The 27,768-nt window shown below is 38.8% G+C and overlaps 1 pseudogene; it reads left to right on the top strand.

The window, feature by feature from the left end:
* The first annotated feature begins 980 nt into the window (after nucleotides 1-980).
* On the top strand, nucleotides 981-27,768 carry LOC103712338 (annotated as a pseudogene).

The following is a 27,768-nucleotide window of genomic DNA, read 5'->3' as shown; positions in this document are numbered from 1 at the left end:
TAAACTCCTGAAAAACGTGCGCGTACTCTTTTGCGAGGAGACGATGGCGGTAAAGAATTTTGTGATGGAATTGTCACTTCAATGATATCAGTGGCCACAAAATTCATGGCAAACCGCAAAAAGGCCTGATAGAAGGTAACGCATCTTTAACCAAAACCACGTCATCGAACTTTGTTTTTTTATGTTTATTTAAAATATTTCGTCACTTTTTCCTAGCTCAAGCAAAGAAGCTTTGAAAGTCGGCAAATAAGTATAAGTTAACCGTAAGCTCTTTTCTATTTAATCACTATTTCTTCAGCATAGTTGTTTTACAATCCGCTGCATAGCGCGGCTTCTTTGCTAGTGCGACAATTAGTGGCCTCCCTAACTAAATTCAAAATTAATTGGATCTAAAGGGGTCGAGAGAAACAAGTTCGGACCATTCTTTGCTTTGAAACATTTAGATGGTTATGAAAGATGGTGGAGCCTTATAGGCCAAGCATTTATTTAGAGAGGCCAACGGCGTTGCCGACTGGATGGCTGCTTATGTGGTTAACTATTCAGAAAGTATCCTATAGTCATGAGAGGAGAAGTTGTCTCGAGTATTCTGTGAGCTTATATTTTCTAATTTTATTAGTTGTGTTTGTGCGGGAATTGTATAATTAATTTATTAAAATAAAAAAAAATGAACCGTGCCACATAATATGATAAAGGAATGGCAAAATTTGTGAAAAAAAGAAAAAGAAAAGAGGAAGAACTAAAGTAGTTCTAGGACTCGCACATACCGCAATGAACAAAAGTAGTCCGTATCTGGGCTTGGGCGCGACGCCACCACCCACGCCGCCTCGAAGCATCATCTGCCGTCAATTTATTCTCCTCCGTCCAATCCCACCCGTCTAATCGCGATACGAAATTTAGAACTTCATAAAATTTAAGAATTTCTTGGGGAGGGACTAAGGGCAGTTTGGGAATTTTAGATTTCCGTTCGGTACAAAGCTTACCCTCGGCCCAACCTCTCTCCCTTCTTGGGCAATGGAGGAGGAGCAGGAGCCGCGGCAACGGCAGCACCAAGCTGGGGCGGGACAGCGGAGGAAGGGGCAGAAGAGGAAGCTGGAGGAGGCGGCGGTGGTGGCCGCGGCGGCGGCGGAGGGAGGGAGGGAGGACATCTGTTGCCAGCACTCGCAGCAAGCCCTAACTCGCGAGGTGAGGGCCCAGGTCGAGGTCCTCCAGCACTCCTTCTCCTGGACCGTCGCCGATCGCGCCGCCGCCAAGCGCGCCACCCACGTCCTCGCCGAGCTCGCCAAGAACGGTGGGCCCAAAACCCTCCTCACCCCTAATCTTCTTCTCTTCTCCATCTTCCATTGTTTTCTAAACTTTGCGATTCAACTAGGATCTTGAACTCTTGCTAGGTCTTTCTTTTTATTTTTAATCAATTTTGGGCTTTATTTATCTATAAAGAATCCGTCTTCTATTTTTTTCCTTAATTTTGAACTCTTCCTATGTCTTTCTTTTCTTTTTTTAAATCAATTCTTGTGTTTTGTTTATCTATAAAGGGTCTACTTTGGTTGACTAATTTGGCAGAGGAGCTGGTAAATGTGATCGTGGAAGCGGGAGCGGTGCCGGAGCTCGTGATGCATCTGGAGGAGCCGACGCTGCTGGGGCCAAGGGAAGGGAATGCAGGTGGGGAGCTGCCCTTCCAGCACGAGGTTGAGAAGGGGAGTGCATTTGCTCTTGGTCTTCTTGCAGTGAAGGTATTGACTAAAAGTTCTATAAAAGATTAGAGAAAAGCATGTGATTACTGTTTTCAAGTTTGGGTAGTTTGTACAACAACAATTAGTGAAGTGCGAGGTTCTGTTAGAAGTTGAATATGCTGAAACCTTTATGAATCAATTTTGCTGCAAAAAAGGGTTAGAAAGGTGTTTAGCCCACATCTACATGCTATATAACTTTTAGATTTTTAATTGTTGGAAAAAATGACTAGTTGCCTTTTTTAGGAAGCACAAATGCTTTTGTGGTTTTCTGAGTATGCTCTTTAGAGTTTTGTGGTTTTCTGAGTATGCTCTTTAGAGTTAATTGTTGGAAAAACTTGTCTTGAATGGTTTGACGATGGCATCCTCAGCCTTTATGGGGTATTAAAAGATGTAAGAGGATGATAAGCATATATTGAGTATATTAAACATTTGAAGCAGATTTCTGGATAATAGTCTCGTTGGCATAAACAAACAATTGTAAACCTCCATAAATAGCTTCAAGAAGTTGAGATAAACTAGGTGAGATGAAAAATTTTATATTTTCTGATTGTTGTTTTGGAACTAAGGTGGGATATTGTTTGATTTCTAAATGTCAAAGAAAATACAATAGATGTCCATAAGATGGAGAATGAAATAACTGTGGAAACTATTGGAAATCTACAAAGAATGAGGTTGAAACTAAATTTGGTAAGTATAAGCATATAACACCAATGTCAATTTAAATGATCATATTTGCTGCTCTAGGTCATTTTGAGGCAGGGAAACCATAGATGTCAAGATTGTGCAACAACCAAAAGGATCACTTTTATCATGATATCTTTTTTTTTTTGGGATTCTTCGAGTGCCAATATGTATGGACTCAAGGTTTTAAATTCTGTAGGACGGGGATATTCTGGTTGCTCCGTAGAATGAGATGCTCCACTGCCCCACCCTGTCCTAGTGTCAATGTTGGTCAAGAGTTACATAGGTACCTCCGTCTCTTTCCTCTTCTTCTTTTCTTTCCTTTCCATTCTGTTTTTTTTCTTTTTTTTCCTTCTTTCCTTCGTTTCCTTCTTTCCTTTCTTCTGTCTTTCCTTCCTTTTTTTTTCTTACCTTCTTTTATTTCCCTTTCTTCTTCTTTCTTTTTCTTATCTCTTCTTTTGCTTCTTCCTTTTTTTTGCTTCTTTCTCTTAAGGCTGCAAATCGGTCGGGTTAACCCGCTTAGACCCGACCCGACCTGTTTTGGAGGACCGTGGGGCCGGGTTGGGACTTAAAATTGGATCCGTTTCATTTTTTATGTCGGATCTAGGTTTACTGAATCCAGACCCGATCCGACCCGACTTGAACTATTTAATTTGGATAATTTTGGATTTTCAATCCTACGACCCAACTCGATCTGACACGAATCTGTAAAATTATTTGGGCCCCCGGGTCGTAGCCCGCGAGGGTGCAAACAAATTCTGAAGCCATGGATGAGTTGACCTAACTTGGATCAGAACCAGATCCGAATTTTTTTGGATTGGTCCGGGTTATATATGGACCCGACCCGATCTCGTTGGGCTAAAAATTGTAGCAGTAGATCCAACCCGATCCGATCCGATCTTCTATTGGGTTGGTTCTAGGTCCAAAATTAGAACTCGAACAAGAAACCGGATTGGGTGGGGTCACTCATGACCCGACTCGATCCGACCCATTTGCACCCCTACTTTCTCTTTCCTTTCTTTCATCTTTTTCTTTCCCTTTTTTTTTCTTTTTTCTTTTTTTTTCTCTCTTTTCTTTTTTTCTTCTTCCCCACATGGATGGGTTTTGGAGTCGCACCCCCATTTCGGTCTCGTTTTCTTACAAAAATGGGAAGGACCATGGTATGCCGTACCATACTGAACCGGACAGTACCAGACATACCGTACAATATCGGTTAATCGGTACCGGTACCAATGGCATATCGACACTCGGTACGTGAAAAGAACCACGTACTGTACCGTACCGTACTGACATTATGCTAGTGTGGCACCGGTACGGGATCCGATACCGAGATGGTGAACCTTGGATAGGACAGACAGAATACCTCCCATCCCACCGGAACTTAAAACCTTGTATGGACTTTGGAAACAACAATGCACAATATGTCTCTTCCTAGCACCTCACCTCATGCCATAACATTACTACTCCATAGGCTTGATCCTTTCTTCATGTTCTTTTTTGGCTGAAGTGAAGTAAGAGAAGCCTTTAACAATATTTATGTTTAGCTGAAGAATGAGGATATGGAACAAATTAAGGAAAATCAATGATGGTCTACTTGGTAAACAAATAGTAGATGATATGCATTAAAGTGCATGTTCTTATTCATCATGGTTGCTAAATGTTGAAAGAAATACTTAAATTCAAGTATTCAATGATATGTTATAAAACACTTGCCGAATGTGCATGGATAAGTTATATGTAGTGAATGTTTTCAGGTTGGCTAAATGATTGTTAAGGTGCTCTCCAATTCTTGAGCATTTGAATGATTTTATGGGTTTAGACAGATTATCAAAAGGCTAAGAGGTTAGGAAATCTATATCAAAGTTTTTTTTTAAAATAGCCAATTGACATAAACTAGAGAAGATAATCTTAGTAGTAATGCTAGGCGAAAAACTAGAGAAGATAAGATTTGCAGCTATAGATTTCACAAAAGTAAATAGCAGATATAGTAAGGAAAAGGGAGTCTTGATTGTTATAGATGACATTTTTGGATAAGGAGAACATGATTAATACTAATAAAGAAATAAGAAGATAAGGAAGGTATGTGCAACATTCGACCAACTAGATGAATGGAGGATGAGACCTCCATTAACAGTGTTGCTAGAAATAGTCTCATATAGTGAGGATAAAGGCTAGGGATTGTTGTATGTTTAAGGCAAGAGATCACTTTTCTCTTCTATTGCCAAACATAGGTATATTAATAATTCAATGTTATGCAGCACCTTAGAAGGAATTAGTGTTAAATAAACAAAAGCATAACATGGCTACTAGATCCTTTGAGATAATATAATAGATATATTCAATAATTTACATAATCATATATAAGTTAGCATAAAAATCAATTGTAAGATTATAGTCTTTAACATTGCTTCACTCTTTAAATTTTTGAAATTAGAGTAGGTAGCCATTTAAATTTTAAAGGGAACCAGTTGAGCCATTGAGCATTGCATATCTGTTTAAGTGGGCACTTCAAATGAAAATCTATATTGATCATATAAGTTTTCAAAGTTAGCTATAAAATTAATAGATAAGATGTTGAACCTGCGACAATTTATTTTTGTTTACTTTACATGATGTGTTTCTATCTTCAATTTTCTTGTGGTTGTAGATGTTATTATATTAGTTTTAATGCTTACTACTTGTGAAGAAAATTTATGTAACTTTAAGCTAGACATTTAAGTTTGATTTGATGTTTATTTCACCCTGTTCAAACTAAACTTGCTCACACACAACTGCTTAACTGAAGTTACCAACTGTGACTTGCAATGAAAATGCTTAGGTGTCCATGATCTGTTTTCGCACCCAACTTTTATCCTCATAAACAGCTTGACTTGAGCTTACCTGACTTTGAGCCCATTTTATCTTATAAACATATACATAATTGATAGAGAGAGAGAGAGAGTGCAATAAAAATAATGTTGCTAAATTGTTGCCGACCAGCTAACAGTTTGCACTCACTATTCAACATGCATCAGTTGCTTTCTGTCCAACATTCTTTGGTTGTCGCTTATTGAATTGCTTTCACTGTTATGGGAGTGAGTGCTTTTTAGGAGGATGGAATGGGAAAGTAGAAAGATGAGAAAAAGGGGAGAGAGAGATTGGGGTAGTGCAATTGGTTGTATGGGCCACTCAATTTCTTGCGATGAAATCATCCATTGGGTCACATGATTGCGTGGTTAACCCTTCTATGGCTAGAGTTTAATTTGTGGTGAGGATTTTGTTCTTCCTCTTGAGTCGTTTTTAAGCATAGCATAGCTACAAGAGTCTTTTATGTGAGTTGATAACCACACTCCCACTATTTGGTTGATGCTATGGTGTTTATCTTGTTCTAACATTCCATTAATACATAGAAAGTTTCCATGTACTAGTTCATGTTACTTGTACTAGTTCATGTCTCTTGTACCCAAATTTTGGTTTCTTTTTTCTCAATTCCCTATCCTGTAAGATTTGAGGGGTCGGATAGATCCAACACAGCAAGCACACATGATAATTAGTGCTCTTACTTGTACCCATCTAATAAAGATTACCTGACATAAAAAGGTTTGCCTTTAGCTTTCAGCTATAAATTGTCAAAATCATATTTTAGAAACATCTGTTTTCTACAAGCATGGTTATTTGTCCATTTTTTTTAAAATTAAAGTCATCAACATAATCTTCAAGTTGGCGTAAGTTATGCTTCAACATCCTTGACAATTAATGTCGTGATTATTATGTATTACAAGATGTACTTGTAAGTTGTATTATTGCTTGTACTTTAGGGCAGACCAAGATAATTTTCGTGGGGTGCCAGAAGACATCATACATTAAAGATGAAGAAGTGTACTTAGTAATAAATATCTGGATTTTTTTTATAATCAAAAGAACAATAGAGTATTTTAGCAACTCAAATCTTTTTAAGTCTTCTAATATATTCAGTATGGTATGTTAAAATTCACCTATACAATCTATTAAGATCGTAAACTGGCATATGATAATTATATGATTTACTTTTAGAATGTCAATTAGTTTGGAGGATGTTCCATCTAGCTTGAATCTAGATTTGCATCCTGCTAGGCTAACGGTTTAAATCTAATCAAACCAATCACAATGACTATGATTGGTTGTGATTGGCCTAAAGGGGCTTGTGTTGTAGTGTCACCTAGTCTACATAGTTTATGGGTTGGTTCCACTCCGATGCCTTCTATAAAGTTCCAGAATTTCACCTAAAAATGCTAGCTAGAAGGTTATTATTGGTTTCCTTGGCCCTATATAAGTACCCAATATCTCCCTAGTGTGCAGTGATGTAGAACATAACATATGCCTGCATGTTGTGAAGTTAACAGTTTTTCCCTAAACAACAAAGAAATTGCTTGGTCCGTCATAAACATCCATATGAGATGATAACATTTTGTAGTCTTGTACTTTCACTAGCATTGTGGTCAAGCCTTATTGGATGACTATGATGGACGAAATAACAGTTGGGAGGAAAGACACCAACCTTGCATATATTAATGGGCATTTTCAAAGGAGTTGGGTTTGTTATCGATGATATTTCTGCAAGAAAGAAAAGATTGATTGATTAGATGTCAGCATTGTACATAAATCATGCAATATTTTGATGCCACCTGGCTAGTTTACAAATAATCATCATTAACACAATAACATATGCTATATTGTGCGTTCTTTAGCACAGACCAATTTTGACTATATAGTGTATATACTTGATCTTAATAAATAGACAATTTTGAATCAATTTATAGAATTTACGATCATAATCATCCAAGATTTATATTGACTTCACATTAAAATAAGCCTTCGTAGTTTCAAGTAAATTGCTATAATAATTAACATTACAAAACTATATTTGCACATTAAAAACATTTATGAGTTTAAAATGAATACAAAGATGAAATTAATTAAAAAATAAAAATTACTAATCAAAATAAAAAAGGCATAATATAGAATTAAGTAGAAAATTGTAAAGCACCTAAAAGAAATTGCAAAGCAACATAACTGAAGCTGAAAATCCAAAATTAGAAGAAATTGTAAAGCAAAAATATAAACAAAATAAAGTTAAATAATGAGCAACATACTTCATGGATGGATATGATTTCATTGGTTATTGATATATCTCATTATTTTATATAAGTTGGTAGATGCACCTCTTGTAGATAGACTTACCCTGCTTTCTATTAAAGAAAAGGAGTGAGAGAATTAGGAGCACATCTATGATGCTGGTATATATTAGAGGAGTGCATTCAATAAATGTATTTTTTCCCCAAATCCAAAGGATGGCAACACACTAAATATAGATATCTTAAAGAGATCTGAGTAGTACAGGAAGCCAAAGAAAGGAAAGAATCATGAGAGAGAGAGAGAGATGGTCGGAAAGTGGTCTGTACACATGGATGGCTCCAATAGGAAGTGAAGGGGGTGGAAGTGGGTTGAAGAGAGATTTTAAGAAGGATTTTAATATAGAAAAGGAAATTGAGGCATATCAATTAATGGAGGAAGCCAGAAATCGAAAGAGAGATAGCTAGTGATTAGGTTCTAGCTATTAAGGAATCTAATCTAAAGAGAGATTTTAGGAATTGAATAATTGGATCCTTGGGGATGCTAGATGGAAACTTGTTCAAGTTAGAGTTTATCGGGAACATAGTGACAAACAATAGGGATGCTATTGTGTCATGTCAGATGGGAGTACCACTTGAACCCTGATCCAATTGAGGGTTTGGTGTCAAAATTTTGACCCAACTTTACCCATCCAGCAACTGAATCGGATTGGCTCTAGGTAGATATGAAAAATTGCACTTGTCAAGTCTATTGGTCAAATATGGATTGGATCCATGTTCTGGTAGTGCACAGATATGCACGTGAAAATTAGAGAGAATGAGGGGGCAAAAGATGTGATGATAATGTCTGATGGCCAGGGGTGGAATGATGGTGACCTTTTGAGCACAACCTGAGGATCCAAGGGGCTGCGGTGATAGGTGAGCTTCTATCAATATACTTTATTAATTTGTCAAAGTTATAAAAATGGAGATATATAATTATTTACATATAATACATATCAGGCAAGGTGCTTGAATCAGGTTAGGTAAGTTTTTACTAGGCATAGACCTGGCACGAGATGCTTGGTGGGTCTATCTTTGGATCCATACCCATCCAAAAATTCTAAAGGTGCTTTTCTTATCTGGGTCTGTTGGTTTCAGTGACAGCCGTAATAGATGGAATATTATTGGAATGTTTCAAAATTGTTTCTTTTAAAAAATAGATTTAGTAATTACTCATTTCATTTGATTTGACATTTGTAACATTTATATCAATAATTTAGCTCATATTTGATGGATCACTAGCAAATCAGCATGTGCATGCTTGTGAGAGGAAAGGATTTAAGAGCACTGTATATATTGAACTAAAAAAAGTAGAGGCTTGATTGGTATTGTTGTTGTTTTTGTGCTTTCTTTTCCTGCAAATTCGTGAAATACCACATGGTGATTAAAGCTGGAGAAAATGTTTACACAGAACTTCTGCCATTTGTTGCTTTTATTTTTACTTTTTTTGAAAGCAATAAATATTTGCTGCCAAAAGCTCTCAAGATGTTACAAACAATTAGAAAAAACAAAACTGGTTTCATGATACATATTTATTCAGTTCAGATCATTTTTTTTTGATTTTTTTTAAAGAAAATAAAAGCAGTACCCAATTGGCCCTTACTTATCATAAAAACGTACAAAAGAAATAGTTGACAAAATCTTGGTCAGATATCCTGGCATCTATATTGAGGCACCATATCTTTTTCAGTCTTCTAATTTTGGATGTTTGTGAGATGATGGAAAAGGAGACTTGAGATAGATATGGTAGGGATGTATTTTGATTCAAGGTTATTTTGTGGGAAAATGTGACATGGAGTCTTGATGACATATTAGAAATTCATATCCAGTGTTATCATGGCCGTGATATGTGTATGTAAGTTTTGTATGAGTTTTACCAATGTAAGCTATTATGCTTCTGCAGTGTTTTAATAATATGACTACTTTATTGGCTTGTTATGTTGAACAGAACAGTAACCATGTATATGTCTAATGTACTTCAGCCATTTCTGTTGATGATTGGCAATTAACTGCCAAAACATGCACACACATGTTAATCAATAATCAAAACATGTAGATAATGTAAAACTCTCTCTCTCTCTATAAATCTGGTCTACATTGGATAATTTACAGTGACGAGCTTATGCAATTTGAACTATACATTGTAGTTTTTGGACTGGTATGTGTCTGGCTCTTAGACATTCCTGAAGGCATACATATTTGTACATTTTACAACTCCAGAAGCAAGGATTATCATCATAGTCAGTATATAAAAGGAATCCTTGATTTACAAAACTTTCATTAAGAAAAGATTTGGTCTAGGAACTACTAAATATACTTTTTATCACACACAGTATGAGTATGCTATTATGTGAAATAATAGAATGCAATAATGAGTGATAGTCATTGACATGCAACTATTAAGATACCTAGCTCTTGTTCATTCTAGTGCTTTGCTTGTACGATAACAATTATTTGCTGCTTTTGTTAGTTTTTTTTGAAGTTATATTGTGGTTTATATTTTAAGATATTCATGTTTTACTAGGGGCCATTGCTTGGTGCAATGGTAAAAGGCTTGGGCTGACAGGCGTAGTGGCGCAGGTTATAGCCTTGGGGCAGTCTTTTTGTGCAAAAAAAAATGTCAAAGATTAGGTTTGCCCCTAGTGCGCCCCTCCCAGGACCCTAGATTGCCGGGACTCTAATTGGGTAATGGTCCTTATCATTGCATTGTATGACCTGATAAAATATTCATGGTTCTTCAGGATGCACAAGACTTTCTCAGATTTGTCATAGATTTAATCATAACACAAATGAGTATCTCCTATGAAGCTTGCTTTAAGCCTTGATACCGTAGAACAGAAAGTGCCTTCTAAACAACTCGGCAGGAGGGAAGGGGCCTATGTATTTGCATGACCCCTGCAGATTTTACCCTACCTACATCCGGAGCCAATCCCCTATTAGTCCTGCCACCACGCCGCCTCTTTTATATTGTTCAATGTAACAATCTTTTCCAATGTCTTACTGTAATCTTCTTTGTACTTTGTTGTTACAAATCTTGGGCTCTAGCTACATCAAATGACATTGATAAATAGAACTTTTTCATAGACAAACTTTGGCTAGTCAATATCTCATCTTAGCCAAAAATATAAATGTTTGGAGAATGCTCCCAAGAGTGAATAACTGGAACTAATTTAGACTGCTAGGGCATCATATTTGTGTATAACAACATGCCTCCAGTGATGCTGTACGGTTGTAACATGTCATGCCTATTTATATTTTTCGAAGAATAAATTCAAACCCTTCTCCTCAGGCAAAGAAGAAGAAGAGGGAGAAGAAGAAATCCATAAAATTGCTTGAGTTAAAGAATTTGAAACTTTCTTCACTGTTGGATGTATGGCATCTTCTATACTTTTCTTCATAACTTGCATTCAAATCTGCTTGAATTTCTTTTGAATAATCCAAGAGATTTCCGATTGCTTGTTGCAGTAGTCATACACCTACTTGTTGATCTCCAGTTTTTTCTTTCACGGTCTAATTGGTAAAGCTTTATCATTGGTACGAGTCCTACTTTAATATCCTCCTTTGAAATGATGGTTTACATTATAGTATTAGCTTTCTATTGTTCTCTTGTTCAATGAGAATTCTGCTATATGCATTTATTTTGAATAGAAGGAATTTGCATGAGAAGAAAAACATTATCTCTCAATTTTCAGTGAACACAACAATTCATATGTGCTAGTAAATTATTAGTGTCTGGTGCTTTTTTCCCCCATTGCTGCCATGTTCTTGTTTTTTGAGTTATATTTGAAAATTCTATTATGTGAATTTGACTGTTGAATGCCTTTGCTCATTGTTGCAACAGCCTGAACATCAGCAGCTCATAGTTGATGCTGGTGCCCTGCATCTTCTTGTGAATCTCTTAAGAAGGCGTGGAAAAGGTTCCAACTCTCGTGCAGTTAATAGTGTGATTAGGAGGGCAGCTGATGCAATAACTAATCTTGCTCATGAGAATAGCAGTATCAAAACATTCATTAGGTATTCTCGCATGTTCATCTTCTTGCCTGCTGAATATTTACCATTACTGTTCTCTTTCCAGTAGTATATTTTATATTAATTTAGGTTTGAAGGTGGGATCCCACCTCTTGTTGAATTGCTGGAATCCACGGATCTGAAGGTACAGAGAGCAGCTGCTGGTGCCTTGCGTACATTAGCATTTAAAAATGATGAAAACTAGAAACAGGTCAGTGCCTTGTTTGATATTGTGCTTATACGATGAATACATATATCATTTTGATAAACATTAGTTTTTGTTTTGATTTCTTTTTGCAGATTGTGGAATGTAATGCTCTTCCGACACTTATTCTAATGCTTCGATCTGAGGATGCTGCCATTCACTATGAGGCGGTGAGATTTTATTCTTTAGCCTGAATAACATAAGATGAATGTTGCAATAATGCAAGGAAACTAATAGCTCAAGCCCCCCACACCTGCCCCATTGAATGTAAGAATTTCAGACTAGAGTTTAAAAGGAAAATCCTATGACTTGGAAGCACCTAGTGAGCTCTTATGAAATATCTCCTCTTATGCTTGTTGACTTTACAAATAACTATCGATTTAGGAACTCATAAATAGATAGAACGCTAAAGTGACACATATGCGACACGATTAAGGTTAAACTTGAGTAAAATTTTAAAGTATATAGAAAATAAACATGCGGATGAAGTAGAAGATGGAAGCATGAGGAATTTGGGTGTGGGAGTAGTAGCAAGATTCTTTTCAATGAGTGGTGCATATGAAGTGGAATAATTTAATTAATAAATTTCTAGAGTACATTTGAGAGTGACATTTTAGATGTTGCTGTGAATGGATCATATTTTTAAGCATATGACCCAAAAAGAATCAATGTAATAAGATAAGAAACAACATGTTAAATGAAGACTGCTGAGTGAGGTGAGCTGACCATTTTGGCTTGGTGAAGCTATTTCCATGATGCATCATTTTGGTGCTAAAACTAGGGATATGGAGCTTTGTTGAACTAACAAATAAGACCATGTGGATGCTCAAAAAACCCTAAGGGTTTTCTAGGTTAAAACACAGTTTTTGTCAGTTTTATAGGGTGGGTAATTGTAAACATTGATGATGACAAGCAATGATGGATCTTTGACAAATGCTAAATTTTTGGGTGCCATAAGCTGCACCTTTCGTTCAGGAACTCAATAAGATTTAGTGGTGCTTTGTCAGGCCACTCGAGTTAGTCTTAATATATTTGGAGATGCATGTCATCTACATGTTTTGATAATGACCTTTTTCACTGCAACAAAAACAATGCTCTGGAAGTATGGATGTGCTGTCGTGCTTGAAGCTTCAAGACTGGAGTATGCCGCATGGTACTCTTAATTTGTATGAGTTGCTGCACATAATGGAGTATTGTAGATTGACATGATCATCAGAAAACTATTAGGAGCCGGACTTTTATGATAGTGTAATTACTTGAAGATTAAACCATAACTTAGGAGAATGAACAAGTGACCTTATTTTATTAAATACAAAATCAGGGGCTAACTGTCGTATACCTAGATCGCACACTTCTTGGTTGGTTAGATTAGCTAGAATAAAATATAGTTTGCAGAACAAAGTACTCTTAACTCAGAGATTAATTGTTGGAAGGCCAATATATTAAATGAGGTTCCTTGGATGTAGTGAAAAAGGACTATGATGCCTAATCAAAGATTCCATCATTATGGTTTCATCTATTAGGAAGTTCATCCAAGTGGGGTCCTTGACTATAGGGCTTTTCGTCATGGGTGCATCATTTGAATAATGGTTCTTGAAATTCAGTAGTCTTATGTAGGCAAGAACTCCTAATGCGGAGCCTTCACCCATGATTAAAACTGTTGCTGGAAATTGGACCCGGGGGCGGCCGTCGGCTGAGGAGGAGCTCCGGGAGGGCTTGGCGAACGGCGGCGATCCAGCGATGTGCGGCGTCCTCCGGGAGCCCTCACCAGGCTCTACCTGCTTCTTCTGAGGGCCAACCCGTGCCTCTAAGGTTTCGGCCGAGAGCTTGCCATCTGGTGTCGGAACCGATACTTTGGCTGGTTGCTTTGCCTCGCGGGTCGCCATGTAGCATCGCCTCGCTACCGCCTGGTCTCCACGAACTTCGCCGACTCCTTGGCTGGTGGGGAACCGCATAAGCAGGTGGCAGGTTGAGACCACGGCTCGAAGAGCGTTGAGCCCTGGTCGTCCGAGGTTGGCGTTATAGGCCGAGGGCAGACGCACTACGAGAAAATCCATCCTCACGGTACTTTCTCGGGGAGCGAGCCCGACCGTAACCAGGAGATCGATCTCGCCCTCTACCGGAACTGAGTCCCCAGTAAATCCGACCAGCGGGGCGTTCATCCTCCGTAATTGCTTCTTTATCATCCCCATTCTAGAATAGGCGTCAAAATACAAAACATTCGCCGAGCTTCCATTATCAACTAGGATACGTTTTACATCAAACTTGTTCACAACCATAGACCACAGCATCGTCATGGGGGGTTTCAACTCCCTCCAAGTCCTCATCCGAGAACGAGATAGTTTCGGAGGCGCGCAGGCGCTTCGGGGTGGTTCCTTCCTCTGCAGCTCCTTCGACCGAGGTTCCGCCTCGGATGGTGTTAATGGTGCCGGCGATGGGTCTGTTGGCATTTGGATCTTCGGGCTGTGCGGTATCCTCCGCTGGCCTTTTCTCTTCACGCCGGTTCCGTACGAACCAATCGAGCACTCCTCGGCGGATGAGTGCCTCGATCTCGTCCCGGAGCTGGAAGCAGTCTTTCGTATCATGGCCGTAGTCCCGGTGGAAGCGGCAGTACTTTCGGGGATTGCGCCAGGCTCCGGGATCCCGCCTCGGGGGCGGAGGTCGGAAATAATCCCGGCCCTCGATCTCCATAAGAATCTCAGTCCGAGGAGCAGTAAGGGGAGTGTAGTTTTCGTACCTCCCGTTGGGTATGCGGGACCGCGGTGGAGATCTCGGCCGAGGCGGGGACCTTGGTCGAAGCGGTCCCTGCAACCGAGGTGGATTCTTCAGACGGGGCGGGTTCTTGGCACGGCGCGGAGACGGGCTTCTGGGACGGCCGCGCTCCTCACGACGCCTTTTCTGCTTTTTGGAGGTCTGCTCGGCCCCGCTCCGTCTAGAAGCGACGGCTTCCTCGGCTTTCGCATACTTCCGCGCCCGAACCAGCATCTCAGTGAGGTCAACAGAAAAATTCTTCTCGATGGAGAAGAGAAATCTGTAAGACCGGGCTCCAGTCTTCAGTGCCGATATGGCAATTGACTGGTCAAGCTCCCGGACCTCCCATGTTGCGGCGGTGAAGCGGTCCAAATATTTCCTGAGGGATTCTCCCTCCTTTTGTTTTATGTCAAGGAGGGAGTCTGAGGTCCGCCGCTGGGGTCGGCTAGCAGCAAAATTGGTGGGGAATTGCCTGCCAAGCTGCTTGAAGGAAGAGACAGTACTAGGCTTCAGCCCGATAAACCAAAGCCGAGCTGCTCCCCGGAGTGTTGCTGGAAAGGCTTTGCAAAGCATGGCCTCCGAGGCTCCCTGCAGGGCCATCAAGGCCCGATAGCTTTCCAGGTGGTCGAGGGGGTTGGTCTTGCCATTGTAAGGCTCCACCTGGGGCATCTTAAACCTGGGCGGGACCGGCTCATCCTCGATTTGCTGGGAGAAGGGGGACCTTGTGGTAAATTCGAAGTCGCCATCGCGTCCCATCCTCCTGCCGTGGAGCGCCTCGATCTGGCGCTTCAGCTTCTCGACCTTCTTGTCGAGCTCGTCGCTCTGGGGGATCGCCGCGGTGGTTCGCTCCGGCGCAGGTTGCCCTAGGACTGACTCGGCTTTTGACGGTTGCGGCCAATCACCAGGACCCCTCACTGGGGGTTCTCTCTAGGGGGATGCCTGGGCGTGGGGATCTTGGCCTTGGAGGGGCGGTCCACTTACAGGGGGCGCCGGCTGAACCGGGGCTTGAGGGAACGGTGCTGTCGGGATGCCCCTGGGCTGCAGGTCTTGGACAACAGCGGCCAAGGCCTGAACCTGCTGCACCAGAGCATCAAACTGTTCCGGCCGAACTTGGGGAGTCGAATCGGCCGGAGGGGGTGAGTTCTGGACAGAGTGTCCAGGGCTTGGAAGAGGACGTCGGGAGGCATTAGAAGCTCCCTTGCTTCTCAGCTTCATGGTCGCGACTCGGGCCCTTCCTCTAGCGCCAACTGTTGCTGGAAATTGGACCCGGGGGCGGCCGTCGGCTGAGGAGGAGGAGCTCCGGGAGGGCTTGGCGAACGGCGGCGATCCAGCGATGTGCGGCGTCCTCCGGGGGACCTGCAAGAAGCCGGTGGCCGGGCTTTTCCGGCGCCGGCCCTCCGATGCTTAAGTCAGAGGGGGCAAGTGTATGAGCGGAAGTAGAAATCAATAGTCAGAATCTCAATCTCCCGCCCCCCTCCTAAAATGGAGAAATTCCCCTTTTATAGAGGGGGCTGGGTTACCTGTGATATGACGGGGCAAACGGTCTGTCGTACAATTGGGCATGCAGTAGAAATTAATGCTCGATCGTGTGAATCAATGCTGTTACTGTTGGAGATTAGGCCAAAGCTCTTGAGTCGTCGTGGAGTCGTGCCATCATTCATAACCAAGCAGGTTTGCTGTAAGAGGCTGATGTCCGTAGGCAACGGGAGCCATGCGCTTTAATTGTTGAGTAGGCTGAGGGCCTGCAAGTGCCATGCGCTTTGATGGTTGAGTGAACAGGATGCCTGCAGGACCCATACACATTAATTGTTGACGAAGGCAACACGTAGTTTTTCGGTCGCGCTGCGGGGGGATGTGACCTCAGCACGCAGGTTGGGCGTTTTTGGGTTGGTAGAGCTGTTCAGGTGCTTCCAGGTCGAAGGGGGTCTGCTCGATCGTCTACAGTCGGAGGGGATCTGCTCGGTCGGCCCCCGCTCGGAGGGGACCTACTCGACCGGCCCCTGCTCGGCGGGTCTGCTTGGTCGGCCCCCGCTTGGGGGGGACCTGCTCGACCGGCCCCTGCTCGGCGGGTCTGCTTGGTCGGCCCCCGCTCGGAGGGGACCTGCTCGACCGGCCCCTGCTCGGCGGGTCTGCTCGGGCAAGCGTGGCGACATGTTTTTCCCCCAACAAAAACCATAATTAATCTTTGCCTCCCTAACAAAAGGTATGGAGGTTCAAGTATACGAGTGTTTGCAGGTCCAACAGTAGGAAAGAAATGAGATATGATGCTTCTTATAGCTTGAGTGGCCAAAGGAGAGGAAAATAACATGATATGGATCTAGTTTGAGGAAAATTCTCATTAACAGTTGCATAGAAGGATATATGTTGGGAAGAAGCCCGATGAAGTTGTAGTCAAGGTTAAATCAGTTGTTTCCAACCTTGAAATGAGACAATTGAATAAAAATGACACAAATAACAATATTGCCGAGAATGTGATCATTGTAAATCATACAGGGGATTGGATCGGATTGTCAGCTGTAAGAATCTTTCTGAATTTCTTCTAACCATTAGTACAAGAGTAACAAGAAAGAAGCATGATTGGATTGTAATCTGAATGAATAATGAGTAAGCAACTACCATATAAGGAGTTGAGAAGTATACCTTATGAGATATATATCATGTCCAAGAAGCAAATACTATGTTTAATTATTCTGTTTAGCTATATTCCGCCATATGACTCCATTAGTATCTTACTTTATTTTTAAAATTCTTTAATATAATGAAAATGATACACATCATGTTGTCATCATCACCACCATCATTATTAGATTTGATATGGATAATTGTGGAACAAACATTTCTCCCTTATCTACTAGTTGAACATCATACAACATCTGATAATGTTTTTGCTGTCCTTCAAACAAAAAGCCAATTTACTACCCAACCAAAAATCATGATTTCTTTCCCCTCCAAATGCATCAACTCTTTTTTTTTTGTGGCAGAAGATTGTAGGAAATGAGTCAAATTGTCAACAGTTGTAGAAATGAAATGAAAATATAGCTATAAGGTTTACTTTATAGTATAAAGGTCAAAGAAATCAACGGATCTAAAGTGGGATTCTGATTGCTTAAATATGTCATAACCATGAACTGGATCTGGATCTTACAATACACACTTCAGATCATGAGATCCAGATACAAATTGATCCTGATCCGGGGATCAGCTGGATCACCAATAGCCGTTTTGATCCTGAACATATGATCTAAATCATAAAATCATGATAACTATGATAAATAGTTTCTTTCATGGTAAGTTTACTATAAACGAACAGGTAACATCATTTTAAAAGGTCATTAAGGAAATTGTTAAGCAAACTGATTCTTGAGTTGAAGGCATATGTGTATGATAGCTGCATTCGCTAGAAACCAAAGGGAATCATGACACCGTCTATTCCTTGGATGATTTGATGATCTATACTTGAATACTGGAACCAAAAATAAATTCTAATGAGATTATGAGATGCAATACATGTCTCACTTGTGCCATCCAATATGTGCTGTTTGTCACTGGACCATGCCGTTCCATAGACATTGATGATGTGATTGCATGAGAAGTTGGAGATTGATAATGGATGTGCAAATTTGTCATGGTGAGTTACTGTAATGAGTGAGGGAAGACAATTAATCAATGCTGATACATAGAACATGAATGACTGTTGAAAAATTGCAATACTTAAACTGTAGGAAGACAATTCTTGGTCTGATACAGCGAAACTGGAGTGGCTGTTGGAAAATACCTAATACAGATTTGCACATTTGTAAAATACATCATAATTCCTCGCATAACACAAGTATACCATGAATTGATATCTCTTGAATGTGCATGTACAATATACTGTAGAAAATTTGCATCAGTTATATGTATCTTCTTTTGTCCAAGATTGGATATTCCCTTTAAGTATCACACATATGATCTGATCTTCTCATCTTGATTTGTTAGGTAGGAGTTATCGGGAATCTAGTCCACTCATCCCCGAACATAAAGAAAGAAGTTCTTCTTGCAGGAGCTTTGCAGCCTGTGATTGGATTATTAAGGTACTTCTAGATTTTAAAGATTCAGCATTCTTTAATAAATAGGTGGAAAATTGTTGCAGTATCTAGATTTCTCATGAAACGTGTCCAATATGTTAATTTATTTATTTCTTATGCATGAATGCTGATTATCGTTTGTATTCTGTCATTCGCTAATTGGGTTTTCTTTTATATGAGTTGTGGCTTCTTGAAAATTTAAGGCAGTATTTGTTGAGGCATAATCCATAGGATGCTTGAAAATTACTCAGGCATTCATGCAATCTTCAGTTTTGGATGTCTCTTTGTTTTTTTGTTGAATATAACTTTTGCTACTAGAAGTCTTTTTTAAGTTTATTATGCCAGCACGGCTGTTTATTTACAACATTCAGAAACACTGGAATCTTGAAACTAAATTGTTGTGATTTTTTGCACCATCATGATGACAACTAATTTTTGTTTGTTGAATCTTAGTCAAGGTTTTAAGCCTTTCAATATGCTGCTCTACAACTCATATACTGGTATGGTAGGAGATATGGGATGTCTTCCATGTCAGTTCCCATTTTGCTGAACCGGACAATACTTCCATGTTCATAGAAGTCAATAGAGTGCTGCTATGGTATGGTGAGCTCCGGATTTCAAACCTCAATCTCAATGAGGATTTGACTTTGGAGAGTTATAGAATGGGGGAGGAGACTTGATCATATACACCATTAAAACAGTGGGACAAATCTCAAAGCTGGGTCTCACCTAAAACATGAAGTTGTGCCATCTTTTGATAAAGGAAGAGAGAGCACAGATAAATTTTATTCTTCTTTGAAGATTAGGAAAAAAAGAAATTAGACCTTTTATAGATTAATGGTTGATATGTGATCCTAGTGTTTTTGAATGGTTCTTAATAGGCTCTTAAGCATTTATTGTGATATGGGTGAATCACTTGTAGAACAACAGAACAGGCTCTATGGTTGGTTTCCATGCGAATCTGACCACTTGAAGGTTTCTAAATAAAATGCTGTAGCTTCTAATATATGAGTAGAAAAACTATTATTACTTTAATATTGAAAATACTTTATAGCTTGTTAGGAATTTAATTTACAGTCTAAGCATATAATCCAGTCCATAATCTGTTTCGAGATAATCCTAGTCTGAGACTGGAATCCTGAAAATACTCTCATGACAATTGATGATAAATGTACTGGTGCTCACCTCTTGGTAGACCTATGGTCTCTCTTTCTCATCTAAGTTATGAGCTTTCTTCTTAATCAGTTGTGTAAAGAGTTTATTTAGTTGCAATTGTTCTTAATCCAATGTATAACATATCTGGAGTTGATTCATCAATTTTTGAATGCATTATTTTTTTTGTAGAATCAAGCAATTAGTTTTTGGTCTAACATAATCTTGAATGACAGTTCATGCTGTACAGAGAGCCAAAGGGAGGCAGCTTTGTTACTGGGGCAATTTGCTTCAGCTGATTCAGATTGCAAGGTGACGTGTTACTTGCAGCTTCCTTTTTTTTTGTTTTGCTTGTCTTTGATCTATGCAAAGACCTATATGATTTAGGCCAACATTTGTTTCTTAGGTTCTTAATTTAATTCTGAAAATTTGAAATCCCTGCAGGTGCACATTGTACAGAGGGGGGCAGTCCAGCCTCTTATTGAAATGCTTCAGTCTCCAGATATACAACTTAAGGAAATGTCTGCCTTTGCTCTTGGAAGGCTGGCCCAGGTTTTACATCTGTTTTACCCTACAACCTGTCTTACTTTTCATAATTTTCCAATGACATCGATTTCTTGATGTCTTGTACATTTTAAATGGGTTATCCTTATCACCATTTGCTGGCACTGATTATATTATGAAGCCTCACTAGTATACTTTTTGTCAGCTGTTTGGTTTGCCATTTACTTTCATCCTGATCAAGTTATTCTTGACATTTTGATTATGAGCTTTTTATATGCGTGATTGTTTTGCTATTCTTAGCTGCGATCTCCTCATTGGGTTTTTGAATAAAGAAGAACAAAACCTTATGTAAAGTATGATTAATAATTGATCCTTTTTACTTTTTCATTAAGACACCATAATTCATTCTTTCAGATACTATTTTTAAAACTTATAGCTATCAAATTTAGAATATAACATTAATTTGACAAGTCAATAATCAGTTCAACAAATTTCATAAAATAGGAATTATATATCACAAGGTTGTTGTTGACCTTATTCTCAGTCTAGCACATTCAAAATTTCAGATTTCCCATGAGATATCTCTGCGAACCGTTTGCTATTTTTCCTACCTTGAGCATGGTGTCCAAGTATTATTGTCAGAAGTGTACCTCTGATTTAGGCCATGTGCACTTTCATGATGCACGCACCATTGATGATATGTTAAAGCTCTAAATGATTGATGCTTTGTCCACTTGATTATCTTCTAATCAACACTGCACGTCCATACAAGTAGTTTGCCTGCTTGTCAACTGTTCATTGCTCCCAATCATGCAACTCGTCTACTTTGTTTGACACAAGATTGTATTTCTTTTAATGGTTATTATTTAGCCACCCATAATAACTGCCATCATATAATAGGAAAAAATGACTTGTTTGGTAATTTGATTGTCCATCCAATTAAAATAATTGTTGTAAGACTTTCAATATAGCCAATTTAAAAAAAAAAAGATGTTTAATACAACGTATGCCGTCTTAGCACCAGACCCCCTACTGGTGCCAAGCTATTACTATATTGATATGGTGCAGTATGGAGCCGGTTTGTTGTACTGAGCGCTCCATACGATTTGGTTCGGTACGGTACGGCGTGCTATAATTTAATATGTGAACAATGGCATAATTACATACATACTGTTGGTTTTTTTTTATTGTACTTTATTTTCCATCATAACTGCTAACTGCTAATAACAACCATCATTATTGCTATTATTGTTTTCCAGAAAAATCCACTGGAAAGCTTGACAGGGAAAATAATGACCTTTATTTCACTATAATGGGTTCACATAGGAGTCCATTATTGGGAGACATCACCATTTACAGAGTCTTGACTGATAGGAGCTTCGAGCCTGCATTTACATGGTCAAGATTGTGATGTTAGATATCAATAATCTGTTACAAGGCTTGTGTGTCTTGATATTCCCATCTGAAGATAGTAAGAAGTACATTATCAACTGCTCAAATCATGAAGCTTTGAGCTGTGCCATGGCCTGCATCATCATGAAGTTTATACTACCATTTTCTATTTTGTTGTTCTTCTCAATGTCCATGTCATTTTATGGATGGATCCAGTAGATCTAACCAATTGGGATGCTCATGAACTTGTTATAAATACTCTGGATAGAAATGGCTTCCAAATTTACCAAGTACTTTTGGTTAAAGATTTGTGACATGTTTGAAAAGTAAGAAATGCTTTGGAGTACTGTGGTTTACTGGGGAGTAGATAGTATATACACTGCATATCCATGTGTTGCCTATGCATGCTATGGACAAGGGATTCTGGCTTGTTATAATTGTTTGTATTTGGTTTAGTGGAACTCCTCTCTCTTTTCTTATTGGTGAATTGTCTCCAATTTGCATCATATGCTCTCAAGTTTCAAGTGTGTTTTAGGAGGAAAACCTGATTCTATTTGAAGAAAACCAATATATTGGCCATCTTTACTGGTTTTATTATTGTAGGTTTTCATCTTTTTTTTAATCTTAGGTTTTGCTTTTATTATGTCGATCCTTGTGTTTTGTTACCTCTCAATGGCATATGATAAGATTTGCATTATTTTTGTATAGTGATTTTTATTGTTACGCATATAATTTTGACATCTTAATTCATACTTTCTGCTCCTTGGAAATGCTCTTAAAATTGTGCTTTGAACGAGGACCATTGTCATTTTGCTAGATTCTCAATTTGGATGCTCAGATCGATTTTTCCCTTCTTCATCTCAGTAATTACTTACTCATTATATGTTCCGGTAGAACTTGCTACATCCTTATGTATGATCATTATTAGTTACAATTCATCATAACAATCAATTTCTTTTCTAGGACTCACACAACCAAGCTGGGATTGCTTACAATGGTGGTTTAGTGCCTTTGCTAAAGCTTCTTGACTCAAAGAATGGCTCTCTACAGCATAACGCTGCATTTGCACTTTATGGAATTGCAGACAATGAGGTATATTTGTGTTAAATGGTCAATGATTATAAGTTGACAATCGGTGTTTGGCTTCATTAGCAGTCTCCTTTGATTTCCCAAAATATAATCCTTTTAATGTTTCCCCTCAATATTGTGCACATATAGCTGGAGATAGGTTTACTCTTTCTCCTTTTGTAGGATAATGTCTCAGATTTTGTCAAGGTGGGAGGTGCTCAGAAGTTACAAGATGGAGAATTTATTGTCCAGGTATTTTGAATATAGCATTGTTGTTACATTGGTGCATCTGTTTTGAAGTTCTAATCATTTTATGGAGCCAAGATTTCTTGAGGTTCACAGAAGTTCAATGACAGGCAACCAAAGATTGTGTAGCCAAGACACTGAGAAGATTGGAGGAGAAGATTCATGGACGAGTGAGTTTTTTCTCTGTAGTATTCTGCAGATTCACATTCATGAAAGTCTACCTTTTAAGTGATGAAGTCCATTGACATTCAATCTTACCATGTTGTACCTTCCTTTTGTTTTGAAGGTATTGAAGCATTTGCTATATCTGATGCGTGTTGGAGAGAAGGCTGTTCAAAGACGAATTGCTTTGGCTCTTGCTCACCTTGGTTCCCCTGAGGACCAAAGAACCATTTTCATTGATAACAATGGTACCATCTCTTGCCTGTGATCATCTGAAGAGCTTTCCACATGATTTATTTTGCTGTTCTTGTGTTCTTGTTTTTGTTTTTGTTTTGTTTTGTTTGAATGTGTCTAGTTTGCTTCAGTAATAAATTATAAATGTAGGGCTTGATTTGCTCCTTGATCTTCTGGGCTCTGCAAATTTAAAGCAGCAGCAGGATGGTTCCGTTGCACTGTACAAGTTGGCTAACAAAGCCATGTCGCTCTCTCCCATGGATGCAGCCCCTCCATCCCCAACACCACAGGTTTTGCAAATTAGAAAATATTTAATGTCAATCTTGATCAGGTTGGCCACTTAGTTGTGTTTCATAAGCATGAGTAGATGAAAGGCTTAAAAACAGTACAATTATCTTGGACTAAATTGCTAAATTTAAGATTAAATTTTAAAAAAAATTGTCTTTTGTTAGAAATGCTGTTTCTGTTCTCAACTTAGTCGTAAAACTTGAAGTCCTTGCATCCATGTTTGACGTTGATCAAGCAGAAGTATTGTTGTTCAATCAATCTAAGCCTTTAAGTAAATTTTAAGCAACATGTGTATTTATCTTATTTCAACTGATTAAATGTGCTAAATATTTCATGTTATTTTGGACTTGTACTAATTGTATTTGTTCACTTTTTACTCCTTTTTTTTTTTTTGCTTTGTACAGAAATATCAATTAATTACTGTAGTTGCTTGTTTACAGTTTCTGTTATTCTAATGTTACAGTTAGTTTTCTGGCTGTTTGAAATGATGTGTAACTTGCTCACTGGATAATCCCCATCCTTTAATTGAGGTGAGAAGGACGTAGCAGAGGGTACAGAAGTGTTGTAATTAGGAAAGCCCAGGATCATGTAATCCTTAAAAAGAAAGGAATTGTTCATTATACCTGAAACATCATTTACGTTATTTTATTAGATTATGCTCTCCAAGGACTTTCTAGTGGAGAAACTCCCCTCTCCCTAGCACTTCCTCTTTCTCACTCCAAGCCTGAATAATGTCCAACAAATTAGATATAATTTGTCTACACTAAAAAGGGCGGCCTAATGCACGAGGCTCCAACCATTGCGGGGTCTGGGGAGGGCTAAATGTATAAAGCCTTACCTCTCGGAGAGGCTATTTATGTGATTTGAACCCGTGATCTCCAAGTCACAATAGAGCAACCTTACTATTGTGCCAAAGCTCACCTTCACAATGGAGCAACCTCTATAATTTGTCTGCATTGCAAATATTAATCAGCATGCAAACATAATAATTCCAATTTCTGAAATTGGCTCTCTACTGTTGGCATGTCATAGTGCTGTTTTTATGGTTTGTCTTGAGAAAATGAAGGATGGTGTGTCCAATTCTTGAGATACAATCCAAACTTTTGAAGCTTTATTGAGCAGAAATCTGATTACTTCTAGTACACTATTTCTGTTTTATATTTTTACCAGCCATAGCTGGTAGTGTTTCTCCCCGGAATCATATTGGAGAATTCGCAAGAGAACTTGACCATAACAGCGTTCAACCATCTAGTCCAAAATAGTTTAAGTCCATACAAGCCAGCTTGAGTTTGTTCAGGAGGACTTTTGCTAGATCATGCCAATGCAAGTTACTCTTTTTTAAAAAATAAATTAAGTCCAACACTTGCAATTTTGACAAATTTTGAAAAATAAAAATTGAAGGAAACTTTGTGTGTATGTGTGTGTGTGTGTGAGAGAGAGAGAGTGAGAACAAGTGAGAGAGGATATGTATGCTTGATCCTATAGGCGCTAACAGTTCTATTATAATTCATGGAAATATCATAGTGCCTGTGCGTTCAACCTCTTTACGCATGCTCTTCAACTGTTTGTTTTTTGTTGGAAAAATCAGATGGGTGTTTTTGCAGGTATATCTTGGTGAGCAGTTTGTGAACAATTCCACACTGTCAGATGTCACCTTTCTTGTCCAAGGTTGTAATTTATTCCTTTGGTAAACAATTTTTTTTGTTCACAGAGGATCTCTAACAATCTTTTTATCATAACAAAGTAATTTTCTCTAGAGGTTTCATTAGTTGACATTCCAACACAGTATGATTTGATAATCCTTTTTCTTCCAGGCAAGCGTTTCTATGCACACAGAATTGCCTTGCTTGCTTCTTCAGATGCATTTCGTGCAATGTTTGATGGTGGATACAGGGTGAGGAAATTCATATTTAACCTTGTTCATTTTACCATCCTATCTGGCCCTGAACTCACACCTGCCTTACAATCAACATAAGCTGATCTGCTCTATACCAGCAAAGCTTTTTTTTTAAAAAAAAGAAAAAAGTATTTTGAGAATAAGCATCGCGGAAGAACTACATAGCATTCAGAATATTTTTAATTATACAAATAACATGTACTTTGAAAAAATATATTAAACTATTGCATGTTAATCATTATACATATAGCCTGTATCAAAGAAGATGCGTGTAACAAATCAGTCAATCTGCTAAAATGAGATGTCATCAGAACCATTTGTTGCTTTTGATGTTTTCAAAATCACGTGATACTTGATTTTATTTATATGGTTCAAAATCAGTTCATAACGTTTAAATTGAGCTGATCAATCAGAAAAAAATAATGACTTGTTTCGATATACTTGTGGACTCGGCTTTTGTACAGTAAAACAAGTACTGATTAAAATCAGATATTACCTAATCTTAGATCACCAAAGATAGCATTCTTCTCTGAAACCAAAGCCATTTTAAATTTCCTAGGTTCTTATTTTTTGTATCTTTTAATTGGAAGAGAGAATAAAATTCTCCACACCAAGGTCCGCAATCTTGGTACAAGGTACCGTATCAGTACCTATCGTTACGGTATGGTCCACCTCTGCCGAAATGGATCTCTCACTCATTTTCTTACTTTTTATCTCGGTATGCTTCAGTACAGACCAGTATACACCTCGGCACGCCTCAGTACAGGGCTTGTACTAACTTGAACATATGTTTCGTACCGATTTTCTTCCGGTATAGTACGGTACGCTCTGTATCGGGCGGTATGGCTGACCTTGCTCCACACATTCTTTATTGGCTCGAACTAAGATGTTTGGGTTGACCAGATTGTTATGTTACCTTTAACATCTGTTTGAAAGAAAAATCTTGAATTTTTTCTAAATTGAATGATTTGCATATTATTTATAAAATGCTGAGACATCATGCGTATGTGTACACAAGTATTGCAGGTAAAATGGCACTGATGTGTGTGTGGAAGAATTTAAGAGATAAATAACAAGGAGGTTTATTCATATAGGCATTAAGAAAAAACTCCCTCTTCCCATATTTAGGGAGTAAAAAGAAGAGCATTGAAGGCGTTTGGACTACAGCTTAGCAGCTGGCTATCCATCTTTGCCATAATAATGATAGCTAGTCCAGTTTTTATCACGTAAATGAAGGATCTTCATTTCAAAAGTATTGCACATTGTCCTTTTAATATTATTTACTAGGAGCTGATCAAAATACCCTTCCTTTTTAAATCATTATAGGAGAAGGATGCAAGGGACATCGAGATTCCAAACATAAGATGGGAAGTATTCGAGTTGATGATGAGGTTGGTGCACGTTTCTCTTTGCTGCTTTTGTGAATGCTTTGGTTGTAAGGTCTGACATTTCAGCTATTCTTTCACAGATTCATATATACTGGATCAGTTGAGGTTACAACAGATATTGCACAAGATCTCCTTAGAGCTGCTGATCAATATCTTCTAGAGGGCCTTAAGCGGCTATGTGAATATGCCATTGCACAGGTGGATAATAACTATTTTGAGTCATTTACTAGTTTGAGGCCATATAAATATCATATGAAAACTCTTCATTTGCAGGACGTGAACCTGGACAACATCTCAAGTATGTATGAATTGTCAGAGGCTTTCAATGCCATGTCATTGAGGCACACCTGTGTCTTGTATATTTTAGAGCAATTCGACAAGATCATCATCAAGCCAGGGTATCTTCCATCATTAATTATTCATTGATATAGCCAGAAAATTCCTAACTCTGACCCTTCTTCTGGATTTAATATAAGATGGAATATGATCGGGAAACAAATGAAGTGCTTATTGGGCTTGTTCTGACTTGATGGATTCTGCAGGCATTCTCATCTGATCCAGCGGATAATCCCAGAGATTCGCAGCTACTTCTCTAAAGCACTTCGGCCAAACAGGAGTACCGGACCATGAATGTTCTTTGCTGACATCCATCAACCAGTACCTGTTACTGAGGACTGTATAGTTGGAACCTCTGTGGTAGGGTAATGGAGCATTAACCATTTGAACCAGCCATTCTCATTAATGCTACTCATTGATCGCGCTCATGTTGGATTTTCGCCAATAATGCTTAATATGCCCAATCTTATTAGAAATGTGTTCTAACGTTATGGTTTTTGGTAGTTCAGACTATTTAATATTACTGA

This window comes from Phoenix dactylifera, unplaced genomic scaffold, assembly GCF_009389715.1.
Source record: "Phoenix dactylifera cultivar Barhee BC4 unplaced genomic scaffold, palm_55x_up_171113_PBpolish2nd_filt_p 000026F, whole genome shotgun sequence".
In the NCBI taxonomy this organism is placed as follows: Eukaryota; Viridiplantae; Streptophyta; class Magnoliopsida; order Arecales; family Arecaceae; genus Phoenix; species Phoenix dactylifera.
This window is presented reverse-complemented; position numbering and strand designations above follow the sequence as displayed.